This window comes from Podarcis vaucheri (assembly GCF_965113315.1).
Source record: "Podarcis vaucheri genome assembly, chromosome: 3".
In the NCBI taxonomy this organism is placed as follows: Eukaryota; Metazoa; Chordata; class Lepidosauria; order Squamata; family Lacertidae; genus Podarcis; species Podarcis vaucheri.
The window spans coordinates 111,711,153-111,734,159 of NC_138761.1; the positions used below are offsets into that span (position 1 = coordinate 111,711,153).

Genomic DNA, 23,007 nt, shown 5'->3' on the forward strand with positions numbered 1-23,007 from the left:
GTGAGGTGGCCAAAGTATTGGAGCCTCACCTTCAGGATCTGTCCTTCCAGTGAGCACTCAGGGCTGACTTCCTTAAGAATGGAGAGGTTTGATCTTCTTGCAGTCCATGGGACTCTCAAGAGTCTCCTCCAGCACCATAATTCAAAGGCATCAATTCTTCGGCGATCAGCCTTCATTATGGTCCAGCTCTCACTTCCATACATCACTACTGGGAAAACCATAGCTTTAACTATACGGACCTTTGTTGGCAAGGTAATGTCTCTGCTTTTTAAGATGCTGTCTAGAACACCTGAATAGAGCTACAGACATGCTAAAATGTGGGATAAATGGTTAGAACTTTGAACATATGTTTGCTCCATTCTAAAGCATTTATTTTCAGGTGGAGCATGTGTGCCTTGTATGTCTGGCTACACTTTACATTTGCTGTGGGAAAAGGAGCCAAACAATGTGTGCTCCTTCTGATGCTGCCTCCCCATCTGCTTCGCATTGGGCAACACTTGAGAGGCAAAAGAAAGCCTTTCCCCCTGGATTCCCTGGATTCCGCTTGAGCTGACCCATCATTTTCCAGAAGCAGCTCAACCGGGCAGCTCAACAAAGTTTTGCCTGAGAGCTACAAATGACCACATAAGGTTGTTTGAGTTGCAGTTTTGTACATGACTGATGGATTGATTTTGAAGGGTTGTATCCTGGTATTTAGAACTGGATATGGAACAACTGATTGGTTCAAAATTGGGAAAGGAGTACGGCAAGGCTGTATATTGTCTCCCTGCTTATTTAACTTATATGCAGAATTCATCATGCGAAAGGCTGGGCTGGATGAATCCCAAGCCGGAATTAAGATCACCGGAAGAAATATCAACAACCTCAGATATGCAGATGACACAACCTTCATGGCAGAAAGTGAGGAGGAATTAAAGAACCTTTTAATGAGGGTGAAAGAGGAGAGCGCAAAATATGGTCTGAAACTCAACATAAAAAAAACAAAGATCATGGCCACTGGTCCCATCACCTCCTGGCAAATAGAAGGGGAAGAAATGGAGGCAGTGATAGATTTTACTTTCTTGGGCTCCATGATCACTGCAGATGGTGAAAGCAGCCAGGAAATTAAAAGACGCCTGCTCCTTGGGAGAAAGGCAATGGCAAACCTAGACAGCATCTTAAAAAACAGAGACATCACCTTACCAACAAAGGTCCGTATAGTTAAAGCTATGGTTTTCCCAGTAGTGATGTATGGAAGTGAGAGCTGGGCCATAAAGAAGGCTGATCGCCGAAGAATTGATGCTTTTGAGTTATGGTGCTGGAGGAGACTCTTGAGAGTCCCCTGGACTGCAAGAAGATCAAACCTATCCATTCTTAAGGAAATCAGCCCTGAGTGCTCACTGGAAGGACAGATCGTGAAGCTGAGGCTCCAATACTTTGGCCACCTCATGAGAAGAGAAGACTCCCTGGAAAAGACCCTGATGCTGGGAAAGATGGAGGGCACAAGGAGAAGGAGACGACAGAGGACAAGATGGTTGGATAGTGTTTCGAAGCTACCAACATGAGTCTGACCAAACTGCGGGAGGCAGTGGAAGACAGGAGTGCCTGGTGTGCTCTGGTCCATGGGGTCACGAAGAGTCAGACACGACTAAACGACTAAACAACAACGTCCTGGCATTTCCGTCAGAAGATTCTCAAGATGATTTACAACAGATTGCAATTCTACAAAAGTGGTACCCCAAACCTCCACACATAACATCCATAATCCAGTAGCCTTAAATTCTCTGGCAGGTTGCTGAGGCCAGAGTGTTCTTCCTTTCACTTCTCCAATCCCAAAACAAAATGACGGCTAGAGCAGAATGTTCTCTCCAACAGGAAAAGAGTGGAGGGAGCAAACTCATTGTGGCGGCTGCTGCTTTTCTTTCTTTTTTTGAAAAAGAATTAAATTAGATTTTACATAACAAAATTCAATTTAAACATATTATTCACCTTCAGATTTAGGATTCTCATAATCCCTTGACTTCCCACCGCCCTTCCCTGGTTTCCGTAGTCAATCCCTTTTTCCTTCAGCTTATCCTATTTTCTCTTATTTGTTAGAAATATTATTAACAATTTTTCCATTGTATTTTGACATTACAAGCATAACTCTAATCCTGCCAAGGTTTTTATTTGTTTGCAGTGTTCTCTTAAATACATTATAATTTTTTCCCATTCCTTCTGGAATTTCTTCTCTTTCTGGTCTCTGATTTTCCCAGTCAATTTTGCCATTTTGGCTTAGTCCATCATCTTCATCAGCCACTCCTCTCTGGTTAGAACTTTGCCTTCTTTCCATCTCTGGGCCAATAGTATACTCGCTGCTGTCGTCGCGTACATGAAAAGTCTTTTCTGCTCTCTTGGAATCTCTGTACCTAAAATGCCTAATAGAAAAGTCTCTGTTTTTTCCACAAATGTTATTTTAAATATTTTCTTCAAGCAGTGGCTGCTTTTCTGGCCAGTGAATGGAACTCGGCTTTTTGAGAGAGCATTGAACCAAAAAAAGTGAGCAGTGAGTGATCAGAAATGAAGAGTCGGTGAAAGCCTGATGAAATAAATTTCTTTTCAGCAGGTATTTAAAGCCCACCACAGTTGGCAGTTCCCAAATTGCACAGGTGCTGTAGAGGATGGAGGCAAGTCAAGGGAATGATGGGGTTTGGGGTTTGGCATGTCCCCCAATGCATTTGAACAATTATATATTTTAATGATTATTTTAATTTTTTGTTTATACTTTTCAGGTTTATACAGGTCACTGGTTTTACAATCATTCTGACTTGACATTCTCCCCCCTCTTTCTGCGGTTCCTTAAATTTATTTTTAATATCTTCTGCATATCCAAATTAACCTAATACGCACATTTATTCATCTGCTTTAAACATATACTCTTATGAAACTGCAGGCTATTACAATAATCCTGCCAATGTTATTATCTTTTTACAATTTACCTGTTAATATCCAATAAACTATTTCCATTCTTTTATAAAAAGTTTGTGATCTTGGTTTCTTATTCTCCCGGTAAGTTTCACCATTTCTGCATATTCCATAAGTTTTTGTATCCATCCTTCCTTTGCTGGGTCTTCTGCTTCTTTTCATTTTGGGGCAAGTAACATTCTTGCTGCTGTAGTCACATACAATGAATAAATTTCTATACGGTTTGGGTAGTTCTGTCCCTATAATTCCCAAATAATGTTCCTATAATGCCCTGTGTTATTATCCATCATTCATATTATTATCAGCACCAGAGAGATCATAATGGCCAATATCTCTCCTTCAAGTGGACAACATCAGCACAAGGACACAATGAGAAGTCTCTCTCCGTCATTGGCCACTATCAACATGAGGTCACAAAGGCCAGTCTCTCTCTCTCTCCTTCAGAAAAGCAGCACAATTTCTATACAGTTTAGGCAGTTCTGTCCCTATAATTCCCCTTTTGGAGAGCTTCTGGGGTTTTTTTACAAACATTATTTTAAACATCATTTTTCATTTCATTATACAGTGGTACCTCGGGTTAAGAACTTAATTCTTTCCAGAGGTCCGTTCTTAACCTGAAACTGTTCTTAACCTGAGGTACCACTTTAGCTAATGGGGCCTCCCGCTGCAGCTGTGCCGCCACCATGCGATTTCTGTTCTCATCCTGAAGCAAAGTTATTAACCAAAGGTACTATTTCTGGGTTAGTGGAGTCTGTAACCTGAAGCGTCTGTAACCCAAGATACCACTGTATATCATTTCCCATCTGAACAATCATAGCCTTGGAGTTGGCATAGCAAATCTCTTCACTTTGTGGTCAGTGTCCTGGTTGCAGCAAAATGGATGCAGGAATTGCTTCACCACCCAATTCTCCCCACTGTGACTACCCTAGTAAAGGTAGGCTTTCTAAGACATTTTTTAATTCATTATTTATTTTGCATGCAAGGGTCTAATGTGGCAGAGCTCACTTTCCCCCTTCTTAAATGGCTCTTCAGAATCACTCCCCCAGCACTGTAACCCAGGGCTGAGGGAACTTTTCCACATTCTCTTCTGAGACCAAATGCCCGTGATGGGCAGGATCAGAGACAAATATGGGCATGGCAATAAAGGTGAGACCAAATGCCCGTGATGGGCAGGATCAGAGACAAATATGGGCATGGCAATAAAGGTGAAATTTACCCTAGCATAGTAGGCTACTTGTTATGCATATCCTCAAACACACCCTCTATCTCCCATCCAGACAAGTGAGAAGCATTGTTAGAGGTCAACGACACATTGGAGCTAGGCCTATTCTGGGATCAAATCAGAAGCGGGATGGCTTTCATAATTCCAGGACTTCTCCCAGGAAAATTGGGTTAGCATTTGGACCCTGCGTGTGAAACTCCCATCCCTGCTATAATTCATCATCCTTAATTTCTGACTGTTTGGCTTACATGTCGACCATCCTGGAGCCATGCAAACAAATTATCCGCTCCATCTTTAGTCAAAGTGGCCAAATTCAATTTAGCAAAGATGAAGGGGTCACTCTCAGTGGACAACAATTCATATTTTTGAGAGTTAGCCAAAGGAAATAAATAAAGTTCAACTTTAGCTATCTGAAAGGCCTCGGAGACATGCAAAACATTTGACTAATCAGAAGCTAGGAATGCTGTTTATGGAGGGTTGCAGTGACACGAAGCTACCGAGGTAATATGACAGAGTCTCTCTCTTCCTCTGTCCACAACAAAGGGTGTTGTCCTCTATTCCTCCGGTGAATTCCCCATGTCCACCTAGATTGGGGTGGGGCAGACATCCAATTGCCTGGCATTTTTATGTGACCTTACTTGATTCCCGCTTCCTGAAACAATATTTGAATTGAAATGTAGCAATGCTACAAAATTCGCTCTTCTCTGATTTTTGCAATGCCCTTCTCTCTCTCTCTCTCTCTCTCTCTCTCTCTCTCTCTCTCTCTCTTAATAATCTTTATTAATTTAAATTACACACATATACAAAGAATTTACAAAGATTTTACAATCTCATACTACAAAAAGAAATTTAAAGAAAAAAGAATTAAGAAAAAAGAAAAGAAGAAAATACAGAAAAAAGAAAAAAGAAAAAGCACATTTACGTCCATAAAAAAACTTAATCTTCCTAATTAATACTTAAATAAAAAAGCCTTCTGACAAAATGAGTCTTCCCTTCTCAACAAAACAATGTGTGCAAAAATATATATATTGGGGGGAAGTGTGCAAATAAATGCATGTTTGACAAAAAAATAGCACACACAAATGTGTTATATTGAGCAGGAGTAGGCAGCCTAAGGCCATGGGCCACAAGTGACCCACGGGAGCCGTTTAACTGGCCCCTGAGCCGCCCCCAAACTGAGCCACCTGCTCGGTGAGTCCCCACATGCTGCGCTAAACTGGTGCTGCACAGCGTGAGGACTCGCTTCCGCGGCGCTGGAGTCAAGTCTGCGCATGTGCAGATGACAACAATTGTGTCTGCGCAGATGCAGACACCAGAAATTACATCTGCGCAGAAGCAGATGCTGGAAATCACGGGCGTGCACGCTGAAGTACAAACACAATCCGACCCACGGAGCTATCTCCGCTGGAGTGAACTGGTCCAGGCAAGGTAAACCTTGCCGACCCCTGCTATTGAGAGATACTGCTTGCAAAAATGTGTATATCAGAAGAAATGCAAATGCATAATAAAATGCTGGCAAATTGTTGTATTGGCATTACTGTTATTATTAAAAAAGAAAAGCAATGCAGAAATGTGGAGAACTGAATTTAAGACTGGAAAAAAAATGAGAAATTGAGAGAAATCAGAATGGATAGTTGTCACGGCTGCCTCAGGTCCCAGCTCACAAAGGACCAACGCCAGTTTCTCTTTATATACAAAGGTCTTTATTGAAGTCCATTAGTGGTTCCACAGTAGCGGCGCGCAGCCGTACGTCTGTTAGCTTAGACCGTAGAAGTCCCTTCTGAATCAGTCCCTCCCCTACACCAGCTTTAGATGCTTGCTTTGCTCCACCTCCTCCTGTCCTTCCTTTTCCGCAGGGTCTTTCTGCCCGCTGGAGTTCCGCCCCTCCTGGATTCCTCTGACGCTGAATCTCCCGATGGCTCTCCCTCCCTCCTGCGGGCTTTGGGACCTGTCTCCTCCCCCGGGCTCTCCGTTTCCCCGCGCGCTTGCACATTTGAACTTGGCGCGCGCGCCCAGCCTCCAACCTTTCTCCTGATGGTAATGTCACTCCTCTCACTGCTCCCCTCCCTTTCCGGAAGAGTGGCTTGTTCTGACCTCTCCTCCGTTCCAGCCAACGGAGCTGCTTCTCCTGACACACTGGAACTCCCCCCCCCCTTCGCTACGCTCTGGAGGGGAAGCCGGCTTTGATCTCCAGCTGCTGCTTCGGGATTCCCTGTTGGCTCTTTCCCCCTGATGAGTCCCCCCTGGGGCTCCTCTTCCCCTGGCTACAGGCGCCCCCTCCTGGGAATCCCCTGATTCACTGGAAAAGCTCATGGAGTCCCTTGGGCCACAGTCCCCCTCCTCCTCGCTGTCCTCGGACTCTGCCCAATGGTCCTCCCTCTCCTGCCTCCCATGTGCCTCTGCCCCTGAACCCCTGACAATAGTTTATTATTATTATTATTATTATTATTATTATTATTATTATTGAATTTATATACCAACCTTTACCTGGGGGTCTCAGGGCAGTTCACAGAACAAAATCAAAATATAAAACCACAAAATATATAATCCAAATGAAAACAACAACCCTATAACCCACACCCACCCCGCAAAACCCCCACATTTTAAAAGGGCATAGGGTGTTTCATCAATCCCTACAACCAGGCAGTGGTGCCAAATCAGTTACCATTGCTGTGAGGGAGGCAAAAACTGAAGTGTACATGGGTTCCCATGAGGCAAGACACAGTGATTACAGCAAGACAAAGGACAAAGCAACTGCTTATATACATTTCTGAAGGCCTGGGCTACTCCCACTCCCTACGTGATTGGCTGTCTAAACTTCCAAGCTGCAAATCATTACTCAGATTTTAAGAGCCAATGGCAGAGGCCCAAATCCTGAAATGTTCTGTGACTGGATATCGGAACACAGGAACTCAGAATCCTTGGTCCAGACTCAAGCTCAGGCAAACACAGACAACTGAATACTAACAAAAACCTTGAGACTAGCCAATTGATTTGGAGATGAAATTCCTTCCTGGACTCAAATATGGCAACCAAAAAATTGCATAGCAAGGTCATTAGCAAAACAATAAACCACAAAAAAACAAATAAACCACAGAAATGAGGATGGGAGGGTGGGAGACCAAAAAGCCGACTGCAGTGTCAGGTGAGGAGCTGAGGCCTTCCATGCTTGACCAATTATTGTGGGTGGGTAAGCTTGAATTTCCCCATGGCCAAAGGGAGGGAACATCTCCCATTGGCCATTGGGAGGGATCAAAATGGCCTGATACTGGTAGTGAGTTTTGTGGTGCCGCAACTGCCACCCACAACTCTTCACACAATGAGTGTAACACAAAGACAGATTCTCATGGCCCATTGTACAAGCAAGCTTTGTTCCAGTTTGTCCCACTGTTTCAGCCTTTCAGGGTTCCAGTCCATGTTGTGTCTGGAGAACGAATGTCGCCCCCGTGCGTTGCGCAATCTTTAAGCGCTGATGTATACATAAAAATACTTTTTTACGTATGCGACAACAGCCGCATGGATGTTGCTAGCCCAGAGATGGAAAGAAGAGCCCCTACCAGAGAGGAATGGCAAACTAAGCTGATGGACTATGCCAGGTGTAGGCAAACTGAGGCCCGGGGGCCGGATGTGGCCCAATCGCCTTCTCAATCCGGCCCGTGGACGGTCCGGGAATCAGTGTGTTTTTACATGAGTAGAATGTGTGCTTTTATTTAAAATGCATCTCTGGGTTATTTGTGGGGCATAGAAATTTGTTCATTCCCACCCCCCAAAAGAAAAATATAGGCCAGCCCACCACATGGTCTGAGGGACGGTGGACTGGCCCACGGCTGGAAAAGGTTGCTAACCCCTGGACTATGCCGAAATGGCAAAACTGACCGGAAAGCTCAGGAGCCAAGAAGACCAAAACTTTAAGAAAGAATGGGAAAAAATTGTGATTTATTTAGGAGACCACTGTAAGCAGATGAAAACATTAGCAGGATTCTAATAACACTTGTAATGCAACAAACACTATGGACAATATGGAAATATATAAAATATAAATTATGAAATAATATGCAGTAGAAAATGTTGACAATAGGACCCAGGGAGGGGATGGTGGGAAGTCTCAAGATTCAGAGAAATCTCTATGTATGGGTATGTATTTGGTATTGTTACAACTGGAAAATTTGGAAAATCAAATAAAAACGATTTCAAAAAACAAGCAAATGCTGATGCAGCTGCTTAGCAGAGGGAAAATGACACGCAAGCAAAGCGGTACTCATAAATAACCTGCCATCTTTGAAAAATTAAACGGAAGCATCCCAGTTCACCTTTGGCCTCTGGTCTTTCGTAAAGGTGGCTGGGCAGGATGGCCAATGGAGACAAATCCACAAGCGCAAAAATCAATGTCGCTACTTAAAAATCGTTAAGAAATACATCGGGACAGAGAAGCAATGTATAATTAATTGATTAGCCCCAAGCGATAGTTCAACGGAGCCCAGCACACATGAGCAACATCAAATTTAATTGATGAAAGATGTAGCATGGAAAGACTTTTTACTGGGTTGGGTTGGACACCTAGTAACACTCTGCCTTCTTGTTGATAACCACCCTACAAACCAACTGTTAGATTTTCATTTTTTAAAAAAATGAAATAAGAAATTGCTACTTATGTGGGCCGGCAATTTCCACTCTAGACCAGGCCAATGAGCAGCCAAAGAACAGAAATAAGAAGACTCCTATGGGATGCACTATTCCACAGCAGGAGCCAAATGTGGAGAATGATTCATGGTTTTGAGCCTTGACTTCTCACTGGATTGGCTACGGAACAATTAACCATAAAATGAAATCGTGCTTTTTCTTCCAGAACACTCTGAGGCAAAAGAACATCTTCAACAGCTTGCCCTCACAGCGTACCACACAACTTGTACAACAAACAGCAACATTGGTTTAAAAGGGCAAGTGCGGCACTGAGACAGGTTTATTTTTTATATAAATTTATTTATTTGGTTTTTCAAATGAAAGATTTACAATCACATATCCAACATACATCATAAAAACAAGTCCAAAGAATCTTCTGGACTCCCCCCCCCCTCCACTTTGTGGGTCCTATTGTTAGTCATTTCCTCCTGCATCTTTCATAATAATCCAAATCTTTTATCTCTCCATTATGGTCCAAAATTCAGCATTAAACAGCCACCACAAAATAAATCACAATTCACACAGAATTTTTGTTTAGGTTTTTGGCATAATTTTGGCCACAACTTAATCTGCCATTCTTCTCTGGAAGGGACTTTATCTTCATTCCATCTCTGGGCCAATAACATCTGCACACCATGGTCTCATACATAAATAGTATTTTCTGCTTCCTTGGGATTTGGGCACCTAGAATTCCTAAAAGAAAAGCTTTGGGGGTTTTTTTAAAGAAAAAGTTATTTTAAACATTTTTTTCACTTCATTATATACCATTTCCCAAAATTTTTTACAGTTGTACCTTGGAAGCCGAATGCCTTGGCGCCCGAAAAAATCGGCTCCCGAACCATCGAAACCCAGAAGTGAATGTTCCAGTTTTCGAACGATTTTTGGAAGCCAGATGTCTAGCTCGGAAGCCTCACTTTGGTTTTTGAACGGTTCCGGGAGTCGAACAGACTCCCAGAACGCATTCTGTTAAAAAACCAAGGTACCACTGTACTACCTTACATGTCCATCACATATGATAAAAGGTGCCTTCTTTTTCCTTACATTTCCATTATATATTTGTGCCTGTTTTATACATTTTTGTATAAAAGGTAAAGGTACCCCTGACAGTTAAGTCCAGTCGCAGACGACTCTGGGGTTGCGGCGCTCATCTCGCTTTACAGGCCGAGGGAGCCAGCATTTGTCCACTTCTGCAGACAGTTTTTCCAGGTTATGTAACCAGCATGACAAAGCCGCTTCTGGCAAAGCCAGAGAAACGCACGAAAACGCTGTTTACCTTCCCACTGGAGCAGTACCTATTTATCTACTTGCACCCTGTCGCGTGGCCTCGAACCACCAACCTTCTGATCGGCAAGTCCAAGCGGCGCAGTGGTTTAAATCACAGCGCCACCCGTGTCCCTTATTTTTGCTAATTTACTGGGAGTTAAATATAAACGGTACATCATTTTCATATAGTTGCACTGAGACAGGTTTAGAACTGCAAGATGAAAGGGGTTTTTTGTTGTTTTTTGGTGGTGGTGGTGGGGAATATCAATAGAATAAATAGTTACAAGGTTTTATGCATGAAATTATGTTTGTGAAAATATGCTTCATTAAATGTTCCGAATGCTTAGCCCTTCGAAATGTCATAGTTGGGTAGCTGACAAAAGGAGGGCTTTGCTAGCAACAGGAGAGGCTCATCGTTAACTGGGAATGTGTTCTAGAACATTCTTAGGAGCACTGTGGGGAATGCAGGGGCTAGAATCTTAAACAGCAGCACTCCCACTGCAACATTTGGTTGCAGTTCCTGCTGAGCCCAGTTGCATGTCGAGGTCCCCCAAGCCACCCCCAAATAAATCACAATTCACACAGAATTTTTGTTTAGGTTTTTGGCATAATTTTGGCCACAACTTTATTAAAATACATAAATGTGAGTGGATGATAAGGAATTGGTTCCAACTATCTGTCCCCCGCCCCGGGACAGAACTGACTTCCAGATTCCAGCAAAAGCCAGTAAGGGAAAACCATATTGGGGAGAGCATGGAGCCAGGCACCAGACCCTCATCTCCCCCGCATGCTCCCGGGGACTTGCACGGCCCTAAGCCCCATTCAGGGGTATGGACGAAAGCATGGCGAGCCCCTAGATTCCTTTAACGGAATTCCCTTGCAGCAGCAGCATTGGAGGGGCAGGCACCGCCATTCCTTACCCCTCCACCAACCAATTTTTTAACCAATGCCTAACTGCAACTTACAAGTTGTGACGATTTGCTATGCAGTAGGCAAAAACCAAATGGCACCTGCCAATCAGCCAAATGGACAAAATTCCTACCAGGCCCCTGCCCCGAAAGCAGATGACCCCATGACAGGCATAGCAAGGTCAATGTAATAGCCCCAAATTAGGGAGGGTGGGTGAGTGTTCCAATGCACGCAGCAAAAGAACAGAGTCAGTGCTGCCTGGCCTGATTTTATAACCTTTGGTCTGTCCCAGTAATTGGCAACATCAAGATTTTCCCAGTAACCCAACAGCCCAATCACTGCAGATGGTCATCCAAACTATCCCGCCCAGCAACAGAGGGGTGGCATGTCAGACCCCACTGCAACACGTGCTCTCCATGGAGGAAAACACACTTTGTAATATATAGAATAATACAGTGGTGTCTCGCAAAACGAAAAGGATCCGTTCTGTGATTCTCTTCGTCTAGCAGTTTTTTCGTCTTGCGAAGGAAGCCCATTGACGGATTAGCGGATTAGCGCTATTAGCGCTATCAGCGGCTTTTAGCGGCTTATCTGCTGATCGGATCAGCTGATAAGCGGCTTAGCGGCTTAGAAAAAGGGGGGAGGGAAAAAAACCAGCAGGAACTCGCAAGACATTGTCGTCTTGCGAAGCAAGCCCATAGGAAATTTTTTTGCGAAGCACCTCCAAAACGGAAAACTCTTTCGTCTAGTGAGTTTTCCGTCTTGTGAGGCATTCGTCTTGTGGGGCACCACTGTAATGAACATCTCAGGACTCCAGCCCCCTTCCCTTACTCTTGAAAGGCTTTCCAAGAATATCCATACGGTCAAGGTTTATGCTCTGTTTCCAAAATAAGGGATCATGTGCCTTTGTTTCAACATTCTAAAACAAATGTTTAAATCTAAATGGATTCTATTTGGGCACAGCTGGAGTTTATATGGATCAGCTTACGGAATCAGGTCCTGCGTTACTTGACACACTGCTACATTTCAGTCAATATTTAGTCAAACCTGATCCCGATTTACTACGAGAAAAAAATAAATCAGCCAGGAAGTTTAAGGAGAACATACTTGTGTCTGAAAATTCAACCCATGCCTTCGCTCTCATAGGGTCAATGCAGGACTTTCCCATTATTATCATTATTAGCCTTTGAATGGTGGAGTTGTAGTGCTTATGTGGCTTCCTTGGTTTACTGGGCAGTTAAAGCTAGGGGTGAGTCATTTAATGCACAGTTGATGCATTGCCAAAAGGACGTTGGTGGAGATTTGATGCTCTCAGGGCTGGCCCAAGACATTTTGGCACTTGAGGCTACTGCCTGAGGCAGTTGCCTGACCTTGCCTTATGGGTGAGCTGGCCTTGAATGCTATCCATTTTATTACATATTGTTCTGACGTATGTTCATATAGCTGTGGCCTATCGGACCAAATAAGCTGGGGGGGGGGGGAGTTACACAACGTCAATATGAGGCGTCAGATGGATTATTGTCATTCCTGTCCTACGATCCAGTATGACAGCAGCCATGTTCTGGAACGATTAAGATCAAGCAGGCACCTTCGCTGAACTGTTTTCGACGCCTGATGAAAACCTCTTTTGCTCCGGCAAGCCTACCCAGACATGTAATTTTATTATACTTGTTTTTAAGTTCTGTTGATTTTATCTACGGTCATGAAGATTCTGTTATGTCTACTGGTTTTTTTTAAGAGTTTGCTCATTTTGTTGGTATGTTTTCGATAAACATTTTACACCGTTAACCTCGTAGGGTTTTTAATTTATTTCTTTTACTAAGGAGTCTATACGTTTTGCTAAATAAAGAAATCTTCATAATATGCATGCTCCAGAGGCTTCCGCTCGCGTCGGTCCTACTCTGTCTCTCTCGCCACACAGTGAACAAGGGCACTGCTAGGACCGGCAACAAACAGGACACAGACTCCGCTAGAAATTGGTTCTAAACTGTGTTTTCTGTGTTTGGCATCCTGTTAAAGTGCTGAGCTGTGAGAGAAGTTGTTATATACAGTGGTACCTCAGGTTAAGAACTTAATTCGTTCTGGAGGTCTGTTCTTAACCTGAAACTGTTCTTAACCTGAAGCACCACTTTAGCTAATGGGGCCTCCTGCTGCTGCTGTGCTGTTCTGCACGATTTCTGTTCTCATCCTGAAGCAAAGTTATTAACCCGAGGTAATATTTCTGGGTTAGCGGAGTCTGTAACCTGAATCGTATGTAACCTGAAGCGTATGTAACCCGAGGTACCACTGTACTCTTATGCTAGCTAGTGATGGGTAAAGGTAAATGTAAAGGACTTCTGGTCGGTTAAGTCCAGTCAAAGGTTACTATGGGGTTGCGGCGCTCATCTCGCTTTCATGCCAAGGGAGCCAGCATTTGTCCACAGACAGCTTTCCAGGTCATGGGGCTAGCATGACTAAACCGCTTCTGGTGCAACTGGACACCGTCACGGAATCCAGAGCACATGGAAATGCCATTTACCTACCCGCCACAGTGGTACCTATTTCTCTACTTGCACTGGCGTGCTTTCGAACTGCTACGTTGGCAGGAGCTGGGACAGAGCAACAGGAGCTCACCCTGTCATGGGGATTCCAACCGCCAACCTTCTGATCAGCAAGCCCAAGAGGCTCAGAGGCTCAGAGGTCTATACCGCGTCCCTATTGGTGATGGGTAGGGATGCAAGAAAGGACCAATATCTTTCTTAGAATCATAGAATCAGTTGGAAGGAACCCCGATGATCATATAGTTTATGCTCCCCACAATGCAGGAATCTCAACTCGAGCTTCCATGACAATGGCCATCCAACTTCTACTTTGTCGTATGCAGTGCTGTTTCCCTTCCACTCCAGCTCACTTTCCAACAAAGACTACAATATTCGTCTTGCTGTCTGCAGAGGCAGAATTTTAACATAAGTTGATTACGTTATCATTATGTGATTCCATACCATTCATTTCAATGCAAAGGAAACAAGATGCAGATAGGAAGGGGAGCCATCATTTATGTATCGCTGGTGGACTGGAAACAACAGGGAATAACTACAGCAGGAGTCTAAAGGTAAAGGTAAAGGGACCCCTGACCATTAGGTCCAGTCGTGACCGACTCTGGGGTTGCGGTGCTCATTTCACTTTATTGGCCGAGGGAGCCGGTGTACAGCTTCCGGGTCATGTGGCCAGCATGACTAAGCCACTTCTGGCGAACCAGAGCAGCTCATGGAAATGCCGTTCACCTTCCTGCTGGAGTGGTACCTATTTATCTACTTGCACTTTGACGTGCTTTTGAACTGCTAGGTTGGCAGGAGCAGGGACCGAGCAACGGGAGCTCACCCTGTCGCGGGGATTGGAACCGCCGATCTTATGATTGGCAAGTCCTAGGCTCTGTGGTTTAACCCACAGCGCCACCCGCGTCCCTTACAGCAGGAGTCTAGGCTCAGCTAATATTTATTTTATTTGATGCTTCACCTTTGTATCCCACCTTTCATCCAAGGAGCTCAAGATGGTTTACATGGTTCTCCCCATTTTTACTTCTTCACAACTATGCTGTGAGGTAGGTTAGCCTGAGAAGAAGGGATTGGCCCAAGATCACCCAGTGAGCTTTACAGATGAGTGGGGATTGATCTCTAGCCTCCAACAACAGGACTGTACAAGGGTTCCCCATTATAAAATTATAGAAAACGGGAGATACGTAGCCGCTCCAGCAGCATATCTCTATTTCCTCACATCCAGAAATGCAAGAAGGGCTTTTACTCTTGATAGAAGCTCAGCCTTGCCCTCACCAGTTCTGGAAAGCTCCTATAGAAGGGTCCCATACGCACAGAGACTTTGCGCCTGCCCATTAGGGGAAATAGGAAGCCTTGAACATATATTTTTTGGATGTCCTTATTATGCTGAGATTTGTAGAGACACCATTGATCCTTTGCTGAAGAGGCTCAACAATCTTTCAGACAAGTCTAAATTTAATTCTTTCCTCTTAGGCAATGATCATAAGACGACCTGTACCCAGATTTGTAGGCACAGATCATCCTCTAGAATAAAATAGCTTACTAGGGAAATGCTGAAGTTGCCCTTTGGGGCGCCTCAGGGTCAATTTTTTATGGTAGCCCAAATCTCAGTTGTACAAGTGTATGTATATATCTCAATTTTAACTCATGAGCTATTGCTGCAATCTGCTCCGATTGTATATTTTATCTTTATGCATGCTGTTTTTATTGTGTTATGTTATGTGAGCTGGTCTTTGACCGTAATAAATTATCTGTCTATCTAAATTATCTATCTCTAGCCTCCAAGGTCCTAATCCTGCACTCAAGCCCCATTGGGGTCAGCCCTTGATTTTGCTACCCAACCTCCTTCAATTTCTAGCCTTGCCACCATTCCTATCTTCGCCAAGAAATAGTATGATACAAGATGCACTTAAGGATGGGGGTGGATGGTGCTGTCTCAAAGTTCCTTGAAGCTTTGGTAATGTTTGTTTCATGCTATGCTCCTTCACTGCAGGACAAACGAAAATGGAAAGCCCCATTTTAGTTCTTGATAAATTATGTCAAATGTTTGCACTTTGGCAAGGAATGTGCAGGCACCTCTTCACATCATGCTTCGCTGTGTCGGGCTATCAGGAGCTGGCAAGCACAGCCTCTGCTCCTCAGCTACGTAGGAATGCAGGATTGTCAGATTTCAATCAAGAGCGAAAGCCAGCCAGGACCTTCAGCTAAAGTAAACCTTGAGCACTTAATATTTAATACAAAAACATCCTGTTCTCTTAGACTGATTCACCTTCAACAAAGTACAACTTTGTCTTCGGAACAAGGAGATTACAAGAAAGAGGGCTTAAACTTTAATGGACTATATAAAACAGTAAATGATTAAGTTCCAGGTGGTGAGCGCATTCTAACTGATACCATGTGGGAATCTCACCCTGGCCATTGGATTGACACTGATTGACGTCACGTGTCACGTTTGCATGCTTTCAAGCTGACAGTGCTTTCCAGAACTGGAACAAAAGAAGATGCCATCCTACGTATGCAGGGACTGGATGGGCCAAACCATGTAGAAGCCATTTCGTCAAGCAAGCCATGTATTTATTGTTGTTGTGTTGTTTTGAAAAATCAGCAGGCTACTTACTGCTGCAGTCCCACCTAGGGGTAAGTCCCACTGAACGCAGAGGGGCTTTCTTCTAAGTAGATGTTTATGGGACATAGGGGAAAGCTTCCAAGAAAACTTGCAGTGAGTCTTGGCCCAGTACATCTTGAAAATTACCTTAGCTCTGAGCTATTTAGCCATAAAATGTCCAGTGAGCCAGCTTCTGAGCAGATGTCTAGATTAGAATCACCAAACCTAAATCTACTTTTCAGCATTGAACATGGCAGTTAGGAAGCACCTTAAAATTTTGTTTGCTGCAGACATACGCTTAGAATTGTGATTTAAACAAATATGCATTTTTGAGTGTAGCTACTTTTGGCAATTTGTTGGGTGGGTGGGGACAAAGTGAAGCCCCACCCACCCTAGAGATCAGAGGGGTGGATGTTTGGAGGGGTATTGTACCTTAGCTTTCCTAACTTTACAGGTGGCTGAAGGTTTTTGGGAGTTTCCTCTGGCTTTTAATAATCATTAAAATAAAAAAGCTCCACAACACCCACAGGCTCCCTCCATTCCCGTCTGGCCACATTTTGCATCCTATCACATTGCTCTGAAAGCATTCCAGGAAGCAAAGCTGTCAGAAAGTTGCAGAGGGAGCCTCAGACTGCAGTGAGTGGTGCAGAGTTTTATTTTCAAGTTTTTTTTTTAAGCAAGAAATCATGAGACAAACCATCAGCCACCTGGTAAGATTAAGGATGGCACGTAGAACTCACAAAGTGCTGCCTACACACACACACAAACATACATGCATGAATATATACAGTGCTTTTTTCTGGGGGTACGCAGGGTTACACGTACCCCTAAACATTTTGAGAATCTTGGTACTTTTGTCTGTTTACTGCATTTATTTTCCCATTTGAACTATAAAATGGTGATTTTCTTGAGACAAAATGAGAGGACCCCTAAATATTTTTTAAGAAAAAATAAAAAGCACTGCATATATGTGAAATTCCTCCCTCTGCCCCCAAGAAAACAGACAACCGGTGCCTGCTTTTGCAGTGGGGGCGGTGGGTGTTTAGGAAACTGGGAGCACCGGCTTCACAAGGGGGCGGTGCACCCCAGGTGCCATGTCGGGGGGGATGTAAAACAACAACAAACCTCTGGTTACGTGAAACATATTCAATAAACACACAAGACGTAACCGGCTGTACGTTTGAAAAAATAATATATACTATTCATTGTATTGAATTGTAGATTTCAACAGAAGTAGCTCATAAAGTTCAACGAAAAAAGTAGAAGATCCAGTGGACTGGATTATTTGGTCAAACATACAGCCGGTTACGTCTTGTATGTCGTGGGGGGTGACAAGAAGGTACCCCGTGGGGTGCTCGCCTTGCCCCCCCCCCCGGGCATGGCAGCACGAGCAGCTATTGCACCGCTGCAGCTGCATGTGGAGGATCCTCCGTTCACAGCTGCAGCCGCAAGCAGAGTGTTGCATGCATGTGCTGTACGTAGCAATGCCACACATGCGTTGTACGTAGCGATTTGCTGCCGGCACTGCCCGAGCGCTGTAAAGATGGCAGTGGGATCCTTCCATCGCTGCTACAGCCACAAGCAGTGGATACCGCTACTGCGAGCAGAGGACCCCGCCACCGTCTGTACAGCGCTCAGGCAGTGCCGCGCTAAACTGCTACATACAAAGCATGCGCGGTGTCACCCACATACGCTGTACGTAGCAACACCATGCATGCGCCCTACGTAGCGTCGCCACACATGTGTTGTACGAAGCAGCACAACGCGTGCGCAGCCGGCGGCTTCCCCTGCCCCGGGTGTCGGTTAGCCTTCGTTTGCCCCTGACTAGGTGTGAGATTCCAGTCTGGTTTGGCCTAAAATAAAAGAATCTTAGAATTGTAGAGTTGAAAGGAACCCCGATGGTCATTTAGTCTAACCCCCTGCAATGCGGGATTTGGGGGGGGGCAACATGGGGCTCTAACCCTGAGATTAAGAGTCTCATGCTCTGCCGACTAACCTGTCTACAGAGGACTTGCACCCCTCACCATGAGTAAGGATATGGCTGCGTAGCTGTAGATACTACCGGTACTTCTGAAACCACCTCAGTGCTAGGTTTACTTAAAGTTCGTTGCACAAATACATTCATGTAGGTAACACCTTGCAGGCATTTATGTTTTCAGAGAAACCTACACTGATCTTGGGGGTGGGGCAGCCATATCAAATTCTGGCATTGGTCTGTAATAACTTTGGTGAATATACCTGAGGCTGTTTGTCTCAGTCAAAAAAAAATACGACTTGGAAATTGCTGCTTCAACCCCTTTGATGCAAACATTCCTGTTCCTGTTGCAATTACTTAATTGTTTAAAGCCTCCGTAAAGATTACATGGGGGCGCGGTGTCTTTGCAGATAATGCCAGGGGCTTGTCTTTCAAGCTCTGCTAGGAGCATGGAGATTGTAAGCGAAAGGACTGGTTACTGTTTTGTATCATTTTTCTTCATGGTGTTCCATTGCATGTGTCTGTCTCTTTGCAAGTGAAAGGTACTTTAAGGATATGCTCATGCTTCCCCCCTACAGCAAATACCCCCAACCCCAACGAATCCTGGGAATGTGTGCAGAGGAGGGAAACCAAGACTATTATGCTGGGCTAGGAGGAAACCCGAGTAACACAGTCCAGGTCAGGTCCCAAATCCAAGGGTTCCGCGAGGAGTCAGTCCAGCAGGACCAAGGCAGGACATGAGGCAGGAAGCCAGGCAAGGTCAGGCACAGGATATTGCAGGCAGGTTCTGGCAAACAGCAATGTTGCTCCTGCAACCTGAGGCGGGGTCCGGCAGCCTTTTATCTCTGTCAGGGTAACGGCCGGTCCTGATCCCCCGGGGACTCACCTCCCTGTCTTGCCCGAAGGCGAGCACTCCTCCTGCGAATACTCAGGTCTCTCCTTCTCTCAGACCTCAGTCTCTGCAGCTCAGGAGATGTCGGTGGGTTACTAGACCCAGAGGCCGCCTCAGCCTCTCCTAACCCAACTGGTAGTGGAGCAGCTGTAAGTGATTGCCCAGCTGAAGGCAACAAGGTAATCCCCACATCTGGAGCCAGGGCAGGCTCAGGCCCCTGACTCGGCCAAGCTCTTGCTTGTTGCAGGGGAACCTGTGCAGACTGGGGCTCTTCAGAATCAGGCCCCAGACTAGGTTCGGATGCCACCTGAGGCAAAGGATCCAGTGCGGACTGAGACTCCTCTGGCTCTGTGTCTGAGCCCATCCCAGGCCATCACAACTATCAAGGGTCTGGAAACCAAGCCTTATGAGGAATAGTTGAAGGAGCTGGGTATGTTTAGCCTCAAAAAGAGGAGACTGAGAAGAGATATGATAGCCATCTTCAAATATCTCAAGGGCTATTTCATGGAAGATGGAGCAAGCTTGTTTCTCCTGCTCCAGAGGGTAGGACTTGTACCAATGGCTTCAAGCTACAAGAAAGGAGATTCCAACTAAACATTGGGAAGAACTTTCTGACAGTAAGAGCTGTTCAACAGTGGAACGGTCTCCCTCAGGAGGTGGTGGACTCTCCTTCCTTGGAGGTTTTCAAGCAGAGGTTGGATGGCCTTCTGTCATGGATGATCTAGTTCAGACTCCAATTATTGTTACGTACAATTAGATGGGGCTAAGTGTGAAGCTATGTATTGCCGCCAGTTACCTAGTAGGGGCGGGACAAGGCAGTGGGAAAACTCAGGAAGTTTTTAACGTTTGGTGTTTTATTATGTTTTAATATACAGTGGTACCTCAGGTACCTTAATTCGTTCCGGAGGTCCGTACTTAACCTGAAACTGTTCTTAACCTGCAGCACCACTTTAGCTAGTGGGGCCTCCTGCTGCTGCCGCACCGCCAGAGCCCTATTTCTGTTCTCATCCTAAAGCAAAGTTCTTAACCTGAAGCACTATTTCTGGGTTAGCGGAGTCTGTAACCTGAAGCATATGTAACCTGAAGCGTATGTAACCCGAGGTACCACTGTATGCTGTTAGCTGCCCAGAGTGGCTGGGGAAAGCCTGTTGGATGGGCAGGGTATAAATAATAAAGTGATGATGATGATGATGATGATGATGATGATTTAGGTGCAGCAGCAGAGCCAATCCAATGCTCCCACCAGCCACTGCCACATGCAACATATATTGACCAGGACCATTGCTCCATATAGACCAGTGTTGTTTAAGCTTGAACGACAGATTTGCCTTCTCTCTGAGATGTTTCTCATCACCTTATATAGAAGGCTTTTTAAACTGAATATATCTTTTGACATGCTCAGCATGTGCCCAAGTGCACATGCCACAGCCTCTCCCATCATTGCATGCCTTCAGCACTGGACTCTCCCCTTTGTCCAGCCCAGTGTTCCTCAACCTTGGGCCTCCTGACTTTGTACTATAACTCCCATCATTCCTGACCATTATCTAAGTCAACCAGAGATTATGGAAATGCAAGATGAGCCACATCTGGGCACTCAAGGTTGAGCAATATTGGCCTAGGGGCACCCCCATATAGTCTTATAAATTTCACCTCAGCATATTCCAGTACTTAATATTTGTATAGGCTAAGTGAATAGGAGGAGGAGATCCCCCCCCCAAACAAGGCCTTCTGCTGTGAATGTTTACAGCCTGTAATGAAAACCAAAAGTTTCTCTTTTTACCCAAATCAGCACACATTCCTGCGACCCATAGGCAAATACAGGAGACGAAACAGGGAGTATATGATTAATCATCGCATATTTCTGGAAGTTTAACAAGCTTCCAAAAGTACCATATTAGCCAGCCAAGTTTTCCTTCTCTTTTAAAAATCAACCTTCTTTTCTGCTTCTCCTTTTCCTTTTCACGATATCGGATGACAAGATTACACTGGTTTTCCCTGCATCTCTGCCGGTTTTCAGGCTCGCTGCGAGTTCTGATCTTTTAAGGAAAGAGCCATACAGAAATATTGTCTCTGCATTAATAATCTGCCCATTATTTATGTTGCACACTTCAGGACAGGAGGAAGGCTTATTTTCTTTTAATGTTCAAATAATCCTCTCGGAGAACCCAGCACAGAGGTGATGAGAAGGAGGAGGAATAAAGACTCAGCAGACTCTGGAGCCAAGAGTTTGCTTGCTTACAGACAGATGGCAAATATAGCCAACATTGTGAAACTGCAGCTGTGTGCCTCCAAACCCTCAGATCTATGTGTGTGATCATCACAGATTTTCTAATCATCTAATGGAGCACAGTCTCCTGGAGATTTTGGGCAACTTCGCTTTGCCAAACTCTTTTTGTTTTCCTTTCGAGGAACCGCATTCGTCTTACCCAGAATACAGTTAAAGGAAAAGAGCTTTCTTTCGAAAGCTACATATGAAGCTTGTACAAAAAGACCAAGGAGGCTTTACTCTTTTTATTCTGATTATGAGATCCAATTAAAGAATGATCTCTTGATCGGAAATACTGAATGACAAACACACATGCAGCCAGTTCGCCAGCAGACCTGCAAACTGTAAGATCCTAGAATTGAAGGATTGGTTGCAGCCATTGTGTATATTCCTAATTCACCCATAAACCGTGTTTTGAGTGATGCAGACACAGGAATAGCTCATGGAAGTTATCCTGTCTTTTCCAAGAAATAGAACAAGGATCTGGTCTTACATCAGCAATAGAGAACCTGCTGTTTCAGAAGTTGCTGAGCTCCAGCTCAGTGTTCAAAACTCCCATTGTTCTAGGTGCATTTTGTGACAGCGGATTTCATTAGCGTAAGCAGTTTCTGAGCTCTGGGCGCAGTACTGTGCCTAAGATTTCAGATTAAAACTGCAGAGCGGAAGGAAAGGAGGGCCTTTTCCTTCTTCCCACTTCAGGTTACTCTCTGAAGATTGGAGAAGAGACCCTCTTAAGAATATTAGGGGGGCAGGCAGGGGAAGGACTTGACCACGTGAAACATGAACACGATATTTTAGCTGCAGTTCATTCATTTTCAGCTTTGTATTCTTGTTATGAAAAAAGCATGCCTAGACATTCCATTGTTGCACCCATAACCTAGGTTTAAGGTGCCATTTAGCTTCTAGCTATCATATCTCAGATTCTAACACTGCCCCAGCCTGTAAACCAGTGATTGCCATGGAACATCTGGGGGGGACAGGACCAGTTTACTAACCCCTGTCTTAACATGGTTCTCTTCTGCCTGCTTTTTAAAGACCTGGTGAAAGAGATCACCTTGTGTTCACATTCTCTTGGTCCAGCAGAGAAGCAACACACTGACAATCACCACATATACTGAACCTAGTGTGGAAGCCCTGTGGCAACATCCATCAGAATGGCATTGTGTGTCCATCAGATACTGGTACAAGGGAACAAAATTAGCCATGCTCCTCTCTTTCTGCTGAAATAAATATTCATTAAATCTGCATTCTTGAACTACGTGGTGGATGTCAATTAATGCTGCCCTCCTGAGCACAAAATCATCTGCAAGGAAACATGAGGACCAGAAACCTAATTCGCTTTGAAATAGAAGTTGAGGTTCTCAGGGTAGCAAATGCTGTGCAAAATACCTGTTTGGGAGCATGCCCAGGGAGCCATGGCCTCGCTGAATGGAAGTGATGGACATAACACAAAAATACAGTGGGATCCTGCAAAACAAAGTATTTCTTGTGTCAAATGCACTTGCCTGCATGGAAAACTGGGCTTGGGGAAGAAATGTAATGCTTCTTTAACATGCCGTTTTGCTTCCCAAAGTCTCTTGGCATCGCGAATTGCAGGCAAATCCTTCCTTCTTGGATCTGATGTTTATGCAAATAAGAATACCAAAACAATCTGATTCTTTTTGCTTGTCCCCCCCTCCAAGATTATGCTCATGTACAAACAAACACAGTATTGCTTA

The 23,007-nt window shown here is 44.5% G+C and overlaps 2 long non-coding RNA genes across 2 annotated transcripts in view; both read right to left on the minus strand.

The window, feature by feature from the left end:
- Nucleotides 1-13,063: 13,063 nt before the first annotated feature.
- The window catches only part of LOC309528336, a 187,799-nt gene continuing 177,855 nt past the window's right edge, over nucleotides 13,064-23,007 (minus strand). Inside the window, exon 3 of the long non-coding RNA XR_014217677.1 lies at nucleotides 13,064-13,117. This is a non-coding gene — a long non-coding RNA (uncharacterized lncRNA). The remainder of the gene's footprint in view (nucleotides 13,118-23,007) is intronic.
- On the minus strand, nucleotides 20,863-22,760 carry LOC309528325. The gene is made up of 2 exons (XR_014217663.1): nucleotides 22,679-22,760; nucleotides 20,863-21,059 (listed from the first exon to the last, which is right to left on the minus strand). It is a non-coding gene; the product is annotated as an uncharacterized lncRNA (long non-coding RNA).